This window comes from Eleutherodactylus coqui, chromosome 4 (assembly GCF_035609145.1).
Source record: "Eleutherodactylus coqui strain aEleCoq1 chromosome 4, aEleCoq1.hap1, whole genome shotgun sequence".
NCBI lineage: Eukaryota > Metazoa > Chordata > Amphibia > Anura > Eleutherodactylidae > Eleutherodactylus > Eleutherodactylus coqui.
The window spans coordinates 113,775,581-113,791,284 of record NC_089840.1 but is presented as its reverse complement, the minus strand read 5'-3'; the positions used below and the strand labels follow the sequence as shown (position 1 = coordinate 113,791,284).

The 15,704-nt window shown below is 46.2% G+C and overlaps 1 protein-coding gene across 1 annotated transcript in view; it reads right to left on the bottom strand.

Moving 5' to 3' along the window:
• Positions 1-1,702, bottom strand: part of LOC136625648 (leukocyte surface antigen CD53-like) — a 42,305-nt gene extending 40,603 nt beyond the window's left edge. Inside the window, exon 1 of the mRNA XM_066600022.1 lies at positions 1,576-1,702. The gene's annotated coding sequence lies outside the window, so the exon portion shown is untranslated. The remainder of the gene's footprint in view (positions 1-1,575) is intronic.
• Positions 1,703-15,704: the final 14,002 nt, after the last annotated feature.

Sequence of the window (15,704 nt, the reverse complement as noted above, 5' to 3'; positions counted from 1 at the left end):
ACGGAAAAATAAAAAAAGTTATGGCTTTTGAAAAGTGGAGACGTCCCCTAAAAAGTTGGGTAAAAAAAAGTTCAATAAGGTTTAATTCAAAGAAAAAAAATCCGGTTTAAAAAAATGCACATTTTTTTCCACAAAAAACCTTTTTATATTGCTAAAATGCCCACCCCAAAATTTTAAAAAGCAACACACAATAGGTATTCCCATGTTTGTAACAACCCAGAGAATGAAACTATTTTATTTTTTATTTCACATGGTGAACGCCTTAAAAATAATTGAAAAAACTAATACTAGAATTGCTGTTTTTCTTTTGTTCGCTCCCAAAAAAATGTAATAAAAAGTACTTCAAAAGTCACATGTACTTTAAAATAGTAGCAGTAAAAAGTACAACTCTTCTTGTCCTAACAAAGCTGGAAAAAGATAAATGCTATCAATCTTAAAATGTGGCAATGCAGATACAATTAATTTTCTTTAAAAATGTGTTTTTATTGTGCAAAGGTAGTAAAAAATGAAACAACCTGTACAAACTTGGTACTGCAGTAATCATACCGGCCCAGATAAGAAAGTTATCATGTTTTTTTACCGACTAGTGAAGGTTGTAAACACAAAACCCCAAAACAATGGCGAAATTTCTAAGGGGTTTTACCACCCCTCCCCCCCCCCTAAAAAAAAATAAATGTAATCATAGTTATACAATATATGTACCCCAAAATGGTGCAGTTAAAATATACAACTTGCCCCCCAAAACACGCCCTCATAGAGCTACCATAAGTCACCAAGTTATGGCTCTTGCAATGCGACAATGACAATCGTTTTGTCCTTAAATCAAAAAATAGGTTTGTCACTAGGGGGTTAAAATGGCTGATCGGAAACAAAGATTGCACACGGTCAAAAAGTTACAAGGAGTTGCTGAACTCAGTGCAAAATGTGTAGCTCGTTGATGGTGATGATTGTGTTTTGCAGTATTATATTTGACGCTACTTGTTACAAAGAAATGAAAATCAATTTCCAAAGGTGGCGCTTTATTTTTATCACCGTTAGTATTTTAAGGTCAGACTGATTTCATAAGATTAGGTTTGAGTTGACTTTCACCATCCCACATACAGGGCATAGGCAACCTTCAACAGAAACTGTTCTCTTCATACCATTGCCCAATCTGTTAATCACATTACAACTCAATGCTTCAATATCTTTTTCCAGATGTCTTCTATATTGTTTCTTAATATTCCAAGGCCAAGTGCCCCCTACACAAACCAATTACTTCAACGTAATGTCTGATCACCACTGCCTATTAAAAGCACAGAGCAAGTTCCCCTGTGAGGCACGTACTCCCCGTATTGCACATACTAAGGGTTGAGGAGCTAAGTTCTACATCATTTCCAACAGTCTTCATAAATAATAATGAACTACAATAATGAATTCCTGTTATACAAGTATTACTTGTCTATTTTCTAGAACTGTATATTTGTTGCAACATATTTTAATGAAATTTGCCATTTTAGAAACTGACCCATCAACTCCCCGACCCGAACCCGATAAATCCAGTCTTTGCATTAGATTTTGATTAAGTCGTCTTACCGGTCAGTCTTCAGAAGAGAATTTAGGTAAGTCCTATAAGCTGCTGCTTTCTTTCCTGGTACAAGATCTTGTCTGTTTCATAACTGTAAAAAATAGCTTAAAGGTTTTCCTGTGTTAAGAGGAAGTAGATAAGTGACAGTATGATTGCGATTGTGACATATTGTGCATCCCAGTCCAAACCGAAAAACAAAAATGTATGCAGTTTTCATTGTTGTGCTCTGAAGAGTCAGACCTAAGCATTCAGAAACCACCTAGAAGTACAAGTCCCGTCAGTAGAAAAGGGCTACTTGTTTAAAGGGTTTTTCTCAGCCTTAAAATATACAGTAGATATAAAAAGCCTACACCCCCCCCCCTCCCCCTGTTAAAATGTTATATTTTTGTCATGTTAAAAAAATTGACGACGATGAATCATTTCCACTACAATGTGATTCATTATCTGTACAATTTCATTGAAAAGTAAAGTGAAATCTTTTCGAGTGGAAAAATAAAAAAAAAACGAAATTAAAATAATGTGGGTGCATAAGTGTTAACACCCTCCTATATTCGAGGATATGGTTATGTTCAGAATTAGCCAATCACATTTACACTCATGTTAGATAGTAGTCAGTACTCCGCTGCCATTATTTACAGTGTTTCTAATTTGCCCCATATAAAGTTCAGCTCTTCTAGGAGGATTTTTCTAACATTTTCTTAGTTGCATTTTTTAGCAAAAGAGGTAAAGCGTTTACAACAAATTTAGGGGATATGATTGTTTGAAGGCATCATTCAGGAGAAGGGGACCAAAACCTTTCCAAGGCATTACATGTACTATGGAACACAGTGAAGACAGTCATCAAGAAGTGGATTAAATTTGGCATTGCAATGACATTACCAAGAACTGGACGTCCCGTAAAAATTGATAAAAAGACCAGATGAAATTAGTCTGGAAGGCTGCCAAGAGGCCTACAGCAACATTAAAGGAGCTGTGGGAATTTTCGGCAGTGCTGGTTGTGTAGTCCATGTGACAACCATCTCCTGTATTCTTCATATGTCTAGCTTTGGGGTTGGGTGAGAAGATGGGAGCCTTTTCTAACAAAGAAAAACATCCAAGCTTGGCTATGTTTTGCCAAAACCTCCATCAAATCTACCAAAAGTATGAGGGAGAACGTGTTTTGAGAAGACCAAGGTTGAACTTTTTGACCATAATTTCAAAAGGTAGGTTTGGTGCAAAGCCAACACTGTGCATCACCAAGAGAACACCATACCCGCAGTGAAGATGGTGGAGGCAATATTATGCTTTGGGGCTGTTTTTCCACTGATGGAACTGGGGCTTTAGTCAAGGTGGAGAGAATTATGAACAATTCCAAATATCAGTCCATTTTGGCACAAAACCTTCAGGCTGCTGCTAAAAAGCTGAAGAGGAAGAGCAATTTCGTCTTTCAGCATGATAAGGGCCCAAAGCATACCTCCAAATCAACAAAACAATGGCTTTGCCATTAACATTTTGGAATGGGCAGCTGGAGCCAAGATCTGAATCCCATTGAAAATCTGTGGGTTGACCTGAAGAGGGACCCACACACGAGAGGCCGTCATAAAGATTGCCAAGTCAAGATGTGCCAAGATACCTACCTAAAAAGGCTGAATGCTGTCATAAAGTCAAAGGGTATATCAACAAAGTATTAGTTTTAGGGTGTGCGTATTTATGCAACCACATTATTTTAGTTTTTATTTTTTTACCCTAAAACATTCCAGTCTGTTTTCAATGGAATTGTATGGATAACATTATACAATGGGTCACATTGAAGGTAGAAATAAATTTGAAATGAATAATCTTTGTTGGATTTTTTTTACGTGACAAAAATATGATATTTTAACAGGGGTGTGCAGACTTTTTATATCCACTCTACTTTATTTATAAGTATAAAAAGAGAGTTCACCACTAATTAGGAAACTGAGTGCACGTGTATGAGGTATCCACACACATAAACTGACTAACAAACAAAGAATTTCAACTCTTCAGGAATCCTATTATTTATCTCACAGGCTAAGGCCTTTGTCAGACGGGCATTTTTTTCGCGTGATTTGCAGATCGCATGACGGATGCGCATCCGCAAATCGCGTGAACGGTGCCCGAAAATCGCCCAAAAATCTGCTCCTAGCCGCATTTCATTAGAAACGGGCCGGAGCTGTCCAGCGCATTGCGTTCAATGGAGCCGGCAATACAGTCGGCTCCATTGAAGGCAATGCGCTGCGGGCGAGTGTGGGATGAATTGTCGGGAAGGGCTTAAATATATAAGCCCTTCCCTGCAATTCATTCAGAAATGTGTTAAAATAAAAAAAATATACATACTCACCTGCTCCCGGCAGCCGGAGTTCCGCGCGGCCGGCCTGCAGTGGGTGTGAAGGGGGTGTGAGTCATACCTGCCCCCTGATTGGCTCAGCGCTGAGCGGCTGAGCGCATGCCGGCAGCCCATTGCTTTCAATGGAGCCGGCTGTATTGCCGGCTCCATTGAATTCAATGGGCAAACATCGTTCTTCTCTGCCACAGCTGTTACAGCTGTGGCAGAGAAGAATGATTTGTCTTCTATATGTTCTCAATGGGGTCGGCGCTGCTGCCGCCGGCCCCATTGAGCGCATATAGAGAAGAGAACAGGAATCGCAGATAGGTGCGATCTGCGATTTCTGTTCTATAATTTATCGGACGAGCGCATAAAAAGCGCTCATGTGTCTGAAACCATTGCAAAGCAATGGTTTTAAAAAATCGCCGGACACATGCGCAAATCGTGCGAAAAAACGCCTGTCTGACTAAGGCCTAAAATGGAATATATATATATATATATATATATATATATATATAATTTATTATTTAAAATAACCTAAAATGCAAAATATAGCCACAAACGGTCACAGGGTAAAAGTTGACCACGGGACCATCGTGGCTGCAAATAATCCCTAACCACCAAAAAAAGCAATGATCTATTAATATGTTACAAAAAGTATTCCATGTGGAGCAATATATAAAATTAAATACAATCAACTAGAGATGAGCGAGCACACTCGTCCGAGCTTGATACTCGTTCGAGCATTAGGGTGTTCGAGATGCTCGTTACTCGAGACGAGCACCACGCGGCACTCGACTCCATTACATTTTCTTCCCTGAGAAATTTGCGTGCTTTTCTGGCCAATAGAAACACAGGGAAGGCATTACGACTTCCTCCTGTGACAATCCAGCCCCATCCCACCCCCCCCCTGCAGTGAGTGGTTAGTGAGATCAAGTGACCCCCGAGTATTTAAATCTGCCCCGCCCGCGGCTCGCCACAGACACACACTAAGAGAGAGCAGGGACAGTTCTGCTGCTGCTGCTGCTATAGGGACAGTGTTAGCGTCTTCAAGAACCACAACAGTCCTTCTTAGGGCCACAGCTCACCTAGTGCATTACTGTTGTGGCTGTTGTGGGCAGTTTTGAACAATTTTTTTTTTATGTATATGGGGCGTGCAGGCTGTAGCGTTCTCAGGCTGCAGTCTGTACTAGAGTATAGGGGCAGTATTGGTCAGGCAGGGACAGTGGTAGTATAGAATCCTGTCTACAAGAACCCCAACAGTTCTTCATAGGGCAACCTGTGACCGTGTGCATTTAACTCCGTGGTTGCTGGAAGTTGTAGTACCTCTGTATTGCACAGCAGAGCCTGCGTGCAGCCTTCATTTAAACATATTTCTGCCCGCACTTTGCGTTGCCTCACTGCAGTCTGCCTCTAAGTGTACGCCAAGAAACCACACATTTTCTACAACGCTCTGTGTTATACGTGTGCTGTCTCAGAAGTTCACGGTCTGCCCGACGCCCATAGATTGAAAGTGCAATACACACTGCATAGCCTCAGCCTGCATTGCATAGTAAAATAAGGAGATTAAAAAAATTATTCCTTTTTAACGGCTACCGGAGAACCAGTGCATGTGCCTGCGTGGCCTGTAGGACTTCACGTCCATCCAAACTGCATAGTTCACAGCTAGGCCTGCGTGCAGCCTTCATTTATAAATATTTTTCTGTCAGCTCTTCGCGTAGCGTCACTGCAGTCTGCCTCTAAGTGTACGCCAAGAAACCACACATTTTCTACAACGGTCTGTTATACGTGTGCTGTCTCAGAAGTTCACGGTCTGCCCGACGCCCATAGATTGAAAGTGCAATACACACTGCATAGCCTCAGCCTGCATTGCAGAGTAAAATAAGGAGATTTTAAAAAAAATTCCTTTCTACGGCTACCGGAGACCCAGTGCATTTGCCTGCGTGGCCTGTGGGACTTCACGTCCATCCAAACTGCATAGTTCACAGCAAGGCCTAAGTGCAGCCTTCCTTATAATTTATCTCTGGCTTCCTTTAGCGTTATATTACCGCTGGCAGCCACCAACTGCGCGGCAATAATTCACAAACCTTTTTACATCGCTCTGTCTCTGCTCAATTCTTAATCCAGCATGCTGAGGGGTAGGGGTAGGGGTAGGGGCAGAGGACAGGGACGCGGTCGAGGACGCGGAGTCCCAAGTGAGGGTGTGGGCATAGGACGAGTTCCTGGTCCAGGTGAATTGCAGCCGGCTGCTGTGGGAGTAGGAGAGAGGACAGTTTCTGCGGTCCCCAGCTTCATATCGCAATTTTTGGGTCCACGTCGTAGACCTTTATTAAAAAATGAGCAGTGTGAGCAGGTCCTGCCGTGGATGGCAGAAAGTGCATCCAGCAATCTATCGACCACCCAATCTTCTACTCCGTCCACTGCTGCAACTCTGAATCCTCTGGCTGCTGCTCCTCCTTCCTCCCAGCCTCCTCACTCCATGAAAATGACACATTCTGAGGAACAGGCAGACTCCCAGGAACGGTTCTCGAGCCCCTGCCCAGATTGGGCAGCAATGGTTCCTCTCCCACCGGAAGAGTTTATCGTGACCGATGCCCAACCTTTGGAAAGTTCCCGGGGTCCGGGGGATGAGGCTGGGGACTTCCGGCAACTGTCTCAAGAGCTTTCAGTGGGTGAGGAGGACGATGACGATGAGACACAGTTGTCTATCAGTGAGGTAGTAGTGAGGGCAATAAGTCCGAGGGAGGAGCGCACAGAGGATTCGGAGGATGGGCTGCTGGACGATGAGGTGGCTGACCCCACCTGGTGTGATAAGCCAACTGAGGACAGGTCTTCAGAGGGGGAGGCAATTGCAGCCGCAGGACAGGTTGGAAGAGGCAGTGGGGTGGCCAGGGGTAGAGGCAGGGCAAGAGCGAATAATCCACCAGCTGTTTCCCAAAGCACCCCCTCGCGCCAAGCCACTGTGCAGAGGCCAAGCTGCTTAAAGGTGTGGCAGTTTTTCACTGAGACGGCGGACGACCGATGAACAGTGGTGTGCAACCTTTGTCGCGCCAAGATCAGCCGGAGAGCCACCACCAGCAGCCTCACCACCACCAGTATGCGCAGGAATATGATGGCCAAGCACCCCACAAGGTGGGACGAAAACCATTCACCGCCTCCAGCTTGCACCACTGCCTCTCCCCCTGGGCCCCAACCTGCCACCAAGATCCAACCCACCTCTCACAACACAGGCAAGACCGTCTCCTGGCCTGGACCCACACCCTCACCTCCGCTGTCCTCGGCCCCATCCAGCAATGTCTCTCAGCGCAGCATCCAGCTGTCGCTAAGAGAATCATTGGAGCGAAAGCGCAAATACGCCGCCACGCACCCGCACGCTCAAGTTTTAAATGTCCACATAGCCAAATTGATCAGCCTGGAGATGCTCCCCTACAGGCTGGTGGAAACTGAGGCGTTCAAAAACATGATGGCGGTGGCGGCCCCGCGCTACTCTGTCCCCAGTCGCCACTATTTTTCACGGTGTGCCGTCCCAGCCCTGCACGACCACGTCTCACGCAACATCGTACGCGCCCTCACCAACTAGGTTACTGGCAAGGTCCACTTAACAACGGACACGTGGACAAGCACAGGCAGGCAGGGCCACTATATCTCCCTGACGGCACATTGGGTGAATTTAGTGGAGGCTGGGACCGAGTCAGAGCCTGGGACCGCTCATGTACTACCCACCCCCAGAATTGCGGGCCCCAGATCGGTGTTGGTATCTGCTGCGGTTTATGCCACCTCCACTAAACCTTCCTCCTCCTCCTCCTCCTTCTCCTCCTCCAACGCAACCTCTGTCTCGCAATCAAGATGTGTCAGCAGCAGCACGTCGCCAGCAGTCGGTGTCGCGCGGCAGCACAGCGGTGGGCAAGCGTCAGCAGGCCGTGCTGAAACTACTCAGCTTAGGAGAGAAGAGGCACACGGCCCACGAACTGTTGCACGGTCTGACAGAGCAGACCGACCACTGGCTTTCGCCACTGAGCCTTCAACCGGGCATGGTCGTGTGTGACAACGGCCGTAACCTGGTGGCGGCTCTGCAGCTCGGCAGCTTCACGCACGTGCTATGCCTGGCCCACGTCTTTAATTTGGTGGTTCAGCGGTTTCTGAAAGGCTACCCACACTTGTCAGGCCTCCTCGGCAAGGTGCGCCGGGTCAGCGCACATTTCCGCAAGTCCAATACGGACACTGGCACCCTGCACACCCTGCAACATCGGTTTAATCTGCCAGTGCACCGACTGCTTTGCGATGTGCCCGCACGGTGGAACTCTACGCTTCACATGTTGTCCCGGCTGTATGAGCAGAGTAGAGCTATAGTGGAATACCAACTCCAACATGGGCGGCGAAGTAGGATTCAGCCTCCTCAATTCTTTACAGAGGCGTGTGCCTGGATGGCAGATATCTGCCAGGTCCTTGGAAACTTTGAGGAGTCCACCCTAATGGTGAGCGGCGATGCTGCAATCATTAGCGTCACCATTCCCCTGCTATGCCTGTTGAGAAGTTCTCTGCAAAGCGTAAAGGCTGATGCTTTGCGGGTGGAAACGGAGTCGGGGGAAGACAGTATGTCACTGGATAGTCAGAGCACCCTCATGTCTATATCTCAGCGCGTGGAGGAGGAGGAGGAGGGGGAGCCTGAGGAGGAAGAGACAGCTGGGCCGACTGCAGAGGGTACCCATGCTGCTTTCCTCTCATCCATTCAGCGTATATGGCCTGAGGAGGAGGAGGAGGATACTCAAAGTGATCTTCCTAGGGAGGACAGCCATATATTGCGTACAGGTACCCTGGCATACATGGCTGACTTTATGTTAGCATGCCTTTCTTGTGACCCTCGCGTTAGACGCATTCTGGCCACTACAGATTACTGGGTGTACACACTGCTTGACCCACGGCATAAGGATAACCTTTTCACTCTCATTCCCGAAGAGGAAAGGGGTTTGAGAGTGATGCAATACCACAGGGCCCTGGTGGACAAACTGATGGTAAACTTCCCATCTGACAGCGCTAGTGGCAGAAGGCGCAGTTCCGAGGGCCAAGTAGAAGGGGAGGCGCGGAGATCAGGCAGCATGTTCAGCGCAGGCAGGGGAACACTCTCCAAGGCCTTTGCCAGCTTTATGGCTCCCCAGCAGGACTATCTCACACCTCCCCAGTCCAGGCTGAGTCGGAGGGAGCACTGTAAGAAGATGGTGAGGGAGTATGCAGCCGATCGTACCACCATCCTCCGTGACGCCTCTGCTCCGTACAACTACTGGGTGTCAAAGCTGGACACGTGGCCCGAGCTCGCGCTGTATGCCCCGGAGGTGTTGGCTTGCCCTGCGGCTAGCGTCTTTTCAGAGAGGGTGTTTAGTGCAGCTGGGGGAATCATCACGGACAAGCGTACCCGCCTGTCAACTGACAGTGCCGACAGGCTTACACTCATAAAGATGAACAAAGCCTGGATTTCCCTAGACTTCTCTTCTCCACCAGCGGACAGCAGCGCTACCTAAAGCCCTTTGTCAATCTGTGTATGATATTCGTCCTCCTCCTCCGGCTCCTCCTCCGGCTCCTCCTCCTGAAACCTCTCGTAATCACTGCGAATGGGCAATTTGTCTGTGGGCCAAAAGGCTCATATAACTTTTCTAAATAATATTTATGTTTCAATTCTAATTAAAGCATTGAAACATCCACCTGAACCAGTTGTTTTTTAGACTGGGCTGCCTCCAGGCCTAGTTACAAATTAAGCCACGGTACCCTAAGCGATAAATGGGTTTCACCTGCCCTCTGGGTTGGGCATGGGCAATTTTTCTGGGGTACATTTGTACTGTCGGTACACCAATTTTTCGGGCCCTCGCCTACAATGTAATCAAAGTAATTTTTATGGGCTTCGCCTGCACTCATGCTACTCCACTGTGTCTGGGGTTGGCCTACACTTTTGCTACAGAAATGTAACTCTGTTCTGCCTACCTATACTTCTGCCACAGTAATGCTACAGGGGTCTGACTATACTTCAGCAACAGAAATGTTACTTCGGTCTGCCGATACTTCTGCTCCTGAAATGTTACCTTGGTTGGTGTATACTGTAACTACTGTAATTTTACTAATACTAGGCTCTGCCCATAATGCTTCAACGGAAATGTTACTGGGGCAGGTCTATACCGCTATAACAGAAATGTAACTAATAGTGGGCTCTGCCCATACGGCTTCTATGTTAATGTTACTGGGGTCTGACTATACTGCTACTACTGAAATGTTACAAATACTTTGGTCTCCCTACACTGCTGCCAGGGAAATGTTTATCTGCTGCTTTGCCCATACTGCTTCTACGTTACTGTTACTGGGGTCTGACTGTACTGCTACTACTAAAATGTTACAAACACTTTGCTCTCCCTACACTGCTGCCAAGGATATGTTTATCTGCTGCTTTGCCCATACTGCTTCAACGTTACTGTTACTGGGGTCTGTCTGCACTGCTGGAACTGAAATGTGACTGGGGCATGTCGCAACTGATACTACTGAAATGTTACTGGGGTCTGTCAATACTGCTAGAACTGAAATGTTACTGGGGTCTGTCTAGACTTATACTACTGAACAGTTACTGGGGTCTGTCTATACAGATACTACTGAAATGTTACTGGGGTCTGTCGTCACTGCTGCAAATGAAATGTTAGTAGGGTCTGTCGTCACTGCTGCCAATGAAATGTTACAGGGGTTTGTGCATACTCTTACCGCTGAAATGTTACTAATTCTTGGCTCTGCCTATACTGCTGCTACTGCATGTTTACAGAGTAGTGGAAACGGAGGCTTCCCAAAGACATGATGGTGGCAACGCCGCGCTACTAGGTTCCCCAGGCGCGACAACTTTTCAGCGACGCGGTCACTGGGAAGGTGCATATAACCACGGACACAGGGACAGGACACATACTGCCTCAAAAACTTCCCCGTCCTCCTCCTCCAACAATGAAAACATTCTTGGCAAATGCTTTCGCAGTGGTCAGTCTGGTGGCAGTCCAAGAATTTCACCTTAAACGACACAATAAGAAAGCCTCCCACCACGGCCCACTTAATCCTGGCCACATTCCGAAAACCAACGGAATAAAACCACGCTAATAGGTCCACAGTCGCGACCACTATCCCACCAACGCGGTTACTGGTAAGGTGCATATAACCACGGGGACAGGACACGTACTGCCTCAAAAACATCCCCGTCCTCCTCCAACAATGAAAACATTCTTGGCCGAAGCCCACCTGTATTTAATCTGATGTTAGCTCTGCTGTCCAGGGCACTGCAATGGGATACATTTATGTACCGCCGGTGGGTTTCAGGGAGCCACCCATGTTGTCGGTCCACAGGGACTTCACATAGGGGATTTGTACCTGCCTGTGTCTATGCATTAAAAACCCCGGTCAGGTTGGGGCATGGAGTGTGGGCCGAAGCCCACCTGCATTTAATCTGACGTTACCTCAGCTGTGCTGGGCAATGCAATGGGATTTATTTATGTACCGCCGGTGGCTTCCTGGGACGCACCCATGCTGTCGGTCCACACAGAGTTGTACCTGCCTGTGTCTACTTATAAAGAACCCCAGTCTGACTGGGGCATGCAGTGTGGGCTGAAGCCCACCTGCATTTAATCTGTCGTTAGCTCTGCTGTCCAGGGGACTGCAATGGGATATATTTATGTACCGCCGGTGGGTTCCAGGGAGCCACCCATGCTGTGGGTGCGCACGGAATTCCCATTGCGGAGTTGTACCTGCCTGTGACTATTTATAAAAAACCCCGGTCAGACTGGGGCATGCAGTGTGGGCCAAAGCCCACCTGTATTTAATCGGACGTTAGCTCTACTATCCGGGGCACTGCATTGGGACAAACTAGAGGAGCAATAAAGCGCTAATGAGACGTGCACAGTTACGCTAGCATTGGAGTCCGCCGTAGGCCCGCGATTGCTGAGGGTTTGTGCAGAGGCCTATGTCCTGGGTGCAGTGAAAGTCCACTTCCTGCTTAGGATTGCTGAAGCTGTGGGCCGAGGCCTATGTCGTGGGCGCGGTGCAAGTCTGCCATGTTTGGCCGCTCAGATCAATTTTTTGTTCATGTCTTGGGTTTCCTAGGACCCACCTATGCTGTTGGTGCAAACTTAGTTCCCATTGCTGTGTTTGACCTGTCTGGCACAAAGACACTGACTGACTTGGGTAGGGGGCAGAGCGCAGACGGCTTTCCCCTTGCAGTGTCGATTGAGCTATGCAACGCCTTGACAGAATGAATACTGTGTGGCACATGGATTCCCCATTGCTATGCCCACGTTCGCAGCTCCTGACGGAGGTGACACAGGATTGGATTTCTCATTGCTTCTGTACAGCATTGTGGGCTATCGCCCCGCTCCTTTTAAAGAGGGTCGCTGCCTGGCCCTGCCACCCTCTGCAGTGTATGCCTGCGGTTCCTCCTCATGGCAGACGCACTTATAAATAGACATGAGGGTGGTGTGGCTATGAAATAAGCGTGTGGCATGAGGGCAGCTGAAGGCTGCGCAGGGACACTTTGGTGTGCGCTGTGGACACTGGGTCGTGCGGGGGGGTTGGGCAGCATGTAACCCAGGAGGAGAGGCAGCGGTGTGTCCCGTAGGCAGTGCTTGTGCTTAGTTGGAGGTAGTGTGGTGCTTAGCTAAGGTGTGGCTTACTAATGAGGGTTTGTCCAAAGTAAAAATAGTTAGGGGGGGGCACTCTTGCCGCTATTGTGGCTTAATAGTGGGACCTGGGAACCTGAAATGCAGCCCAGCATGTTGCCCCTCGCCTGCCCTATCTGTTTCTGTGTCGTTTCCATCACTTTCTTGGGTTTTGCAGATTTTCACAAATGAAAACCTTAGCAAGCATCGGCGATATCCAAAAATGCTCGAGTCGCCCATTGACTTCAATGGGGTTCGTTACTCGAAACGAACCCTCGAGCATCGCGGAAAGTTCAACCCGAGCAACGAGCACCCGAGCATTTTGGTGCTCGCTCATCTCTACAATCAACACTTCCCAAAGGGTAAATACTTGACTTTCTAAATGATGGAAAGTTTAATACCAGTATATTATATCAATATGTCGACTAAATAATGCTCATCTACTTCAATGCTCAGCAAGCTATAGGTGTTGATGTGTATCCATTATTGACTGTAACTGCTACTGGGGAATCAATCCAAATGTAATAAGGACTACAACCATCCAGGATCATCTTGTAATGATGATAATAATAGTCCACATTGCGAGTCACTTTCTCACATTACATAAAGTATGTTATAACAAGGGAATTTCCTAGTCACGTTGGACACCGGTACTCACCACACCACCAACTAGCCGGTGTCCATACTGCTCTGAGTGTCTATGTCTCCAAAGTGTGGTATGGATGCGGCATGTTGATGATGTGGTTAAGTGCAGTGTCCGATGCAGGGTATGAAATATGCAAAAAAACAAAAAAGATCCAGCGCTCCAAAGTAAGAGAAGCCTATTAAACTAAATAAATAGTAGGCCCCTTAGTAAGTGTTTAACTTGAAAAAGTCGCTGTTATGCGACGAAACGCGTCGGACGTATTTGTGAATAAAAGTTATTTTTTGTTTTGGAAACATAAGGGGCCTACTATTTATTTAGTTTAATAGGCTTCTCTTACTTTGGAGCGCTGGATCTTTTTTGTTTTTTGCATATTTCATTTATATTTAGTCGCACCCCGTCACAGGGGTGTGACAGTACCCTGCTTGCTCCTTTGGCATCTGCTTCCTGACCTTCTGATTGGAGAGAGGAGATTGCATTACTTATACGTTTACCAGGACGTGGAGGTGTTAGGTGGAGGGTCCCTTTTCAGTGGCCCATCTACCTACACCGGGTAAGTCCCCAGTTTTTCTACTGTCTACATCTTGGATATTGTACTTTAGTGGGTGGAGCACCGTCCCTCATTGTTTTTTTTATCTCGATGCAGGGTATGAAACGTCCTTGTTATTATCTAATGTGAGTAAGCAGTTACAGTCATTGAATGATACAGATCGACAGTTTTCTGAGCATTGAAACAGAAATTAAATGGAAAATATACTTGTAAATGTCTTTAATGTGACATATTCTGTGTATCGTTTCAACCTAAACAATAGATCCTGCTATAGGGTCTAGAATATTTTTCTATAGTACTGTTTTTTTATAGTTTCTATTTGTTCTTATACCTTCTGTTATTGCACATAGTATATCATAGGAGGTCGTTGTACCTTTAAGTGGGGGCAGGAGCGAGGGCAGGAGGTCTCTGTACAGGAACTGGAAGAGGGCAGTGTGAGGCAGCTATGCTGCAAGGTCCAATGCAGGGGACACTCCCTGGAGCAGCTGAAGTGTAAAAGGTTCAGCCCTACAGGCATTGTATTTCTCAATTGAGGAGGTCCATAGAAAACAAAGTGTTTTGTTAAACCTTACCTTGCCGTGCTCCCCTCCCACATCTGGAACTGATTCGGTGAAAACTGCCACTCTTGATGCCAGATTGGCAATAACACCTAAGGAGTAATTGACCCCTGGCAAACCGTGGCAAAAAAGGACATTATTTGTTGCCCAATGGGCTTCTGAACATACTGCTTGAATGGGATGGACTATACAATTTTATATACCCTATAAACCGGAAATCAGTGGCTGTTTTTAATAAATAAACAGTTCACAAGCAGCAACATGGGGTCCTGCAAGTATGTCACATATGACCAACACCTGTGGGTTCCTGCCTTGTCATGAGCACAATTTGCTGCCAGGCTGCAACCAGATCCAATATGGCCTGATCCTGGCCATGAAGGGCTTGTTGTTGCCACCACCCTCCTATGTTGACCAGGAGATGTTGCTGACACTGAAGAATCCGAGCCTGGTGCTACCTGTTTCTTACCCAGCCTCCATCACCCTTCTGGAGCCCGGAGCTACTCCACGGCCTGACCCCACCTCTTTCAGTACTGTAGGTATATTTTTAGGGGTCAAATAACTTTTTTAACATGATATATTTGCTGATAAAAGTATGCAGGTGAGTAGGCAATATTGTGCTTGGGAGGTTGTAGAGGATCTTTTGCCTCCCACAAGCCTTTAGGAATAGGGATATGAGAGAGGTTATATACGCTACTCAAGAACACAACAGCAGCTCCATTCTATACATACCATCTTCTTTAGAGGTGTTCCCACAAAAGTACAATGTTGGGTAGTCAGGGACAGCTTAAGATGTGCGTGATGGAATCAGAACTTAAGGACTTTGTATGCAGGTTCTATTAAAGTGATGATTTTTGAACATGAGTTAGTTGTATTCCAAGCAGAGTCCCAAGCCACTTTGTCTGCATGCCGACCAAGACTAACTGTTATTAATATGGTTGTAGAGGATATGGTTATGTCATTTAAAATGTAGAGGATAAGTCTCTGGGGAGAACCAAAGAAAATAATAATAGAATTTAAATCTTTATTAATTCATATTAAAATATTGTAGAAACGTAGCTATTACAAACACGAACACACACATAGCCCTGTAAGTCCCCCAAGTTTTATGGATAACTACTTGGGTGGGAAAACTCTATATATATAACTATATAGCACTCAGTTCATTTGATGCCTTTTCACCAAGTGGTATTGCCAGTAGAACACTCTATCGAAGCCAAGATCCTCTATCAGGGGTACTTATAGAGCCCTAACAATATAGATCTATTTTTATTTTTTCTGTCTCGACCTCTTTCTAAAACCAATATTTATACGCTTGTCTTTAAATATCCACTTCCTCCTAGGCGACTAAAAATTCAACCATTTTATAGTATTTTACTACAAATAGTATTGCATACAGGG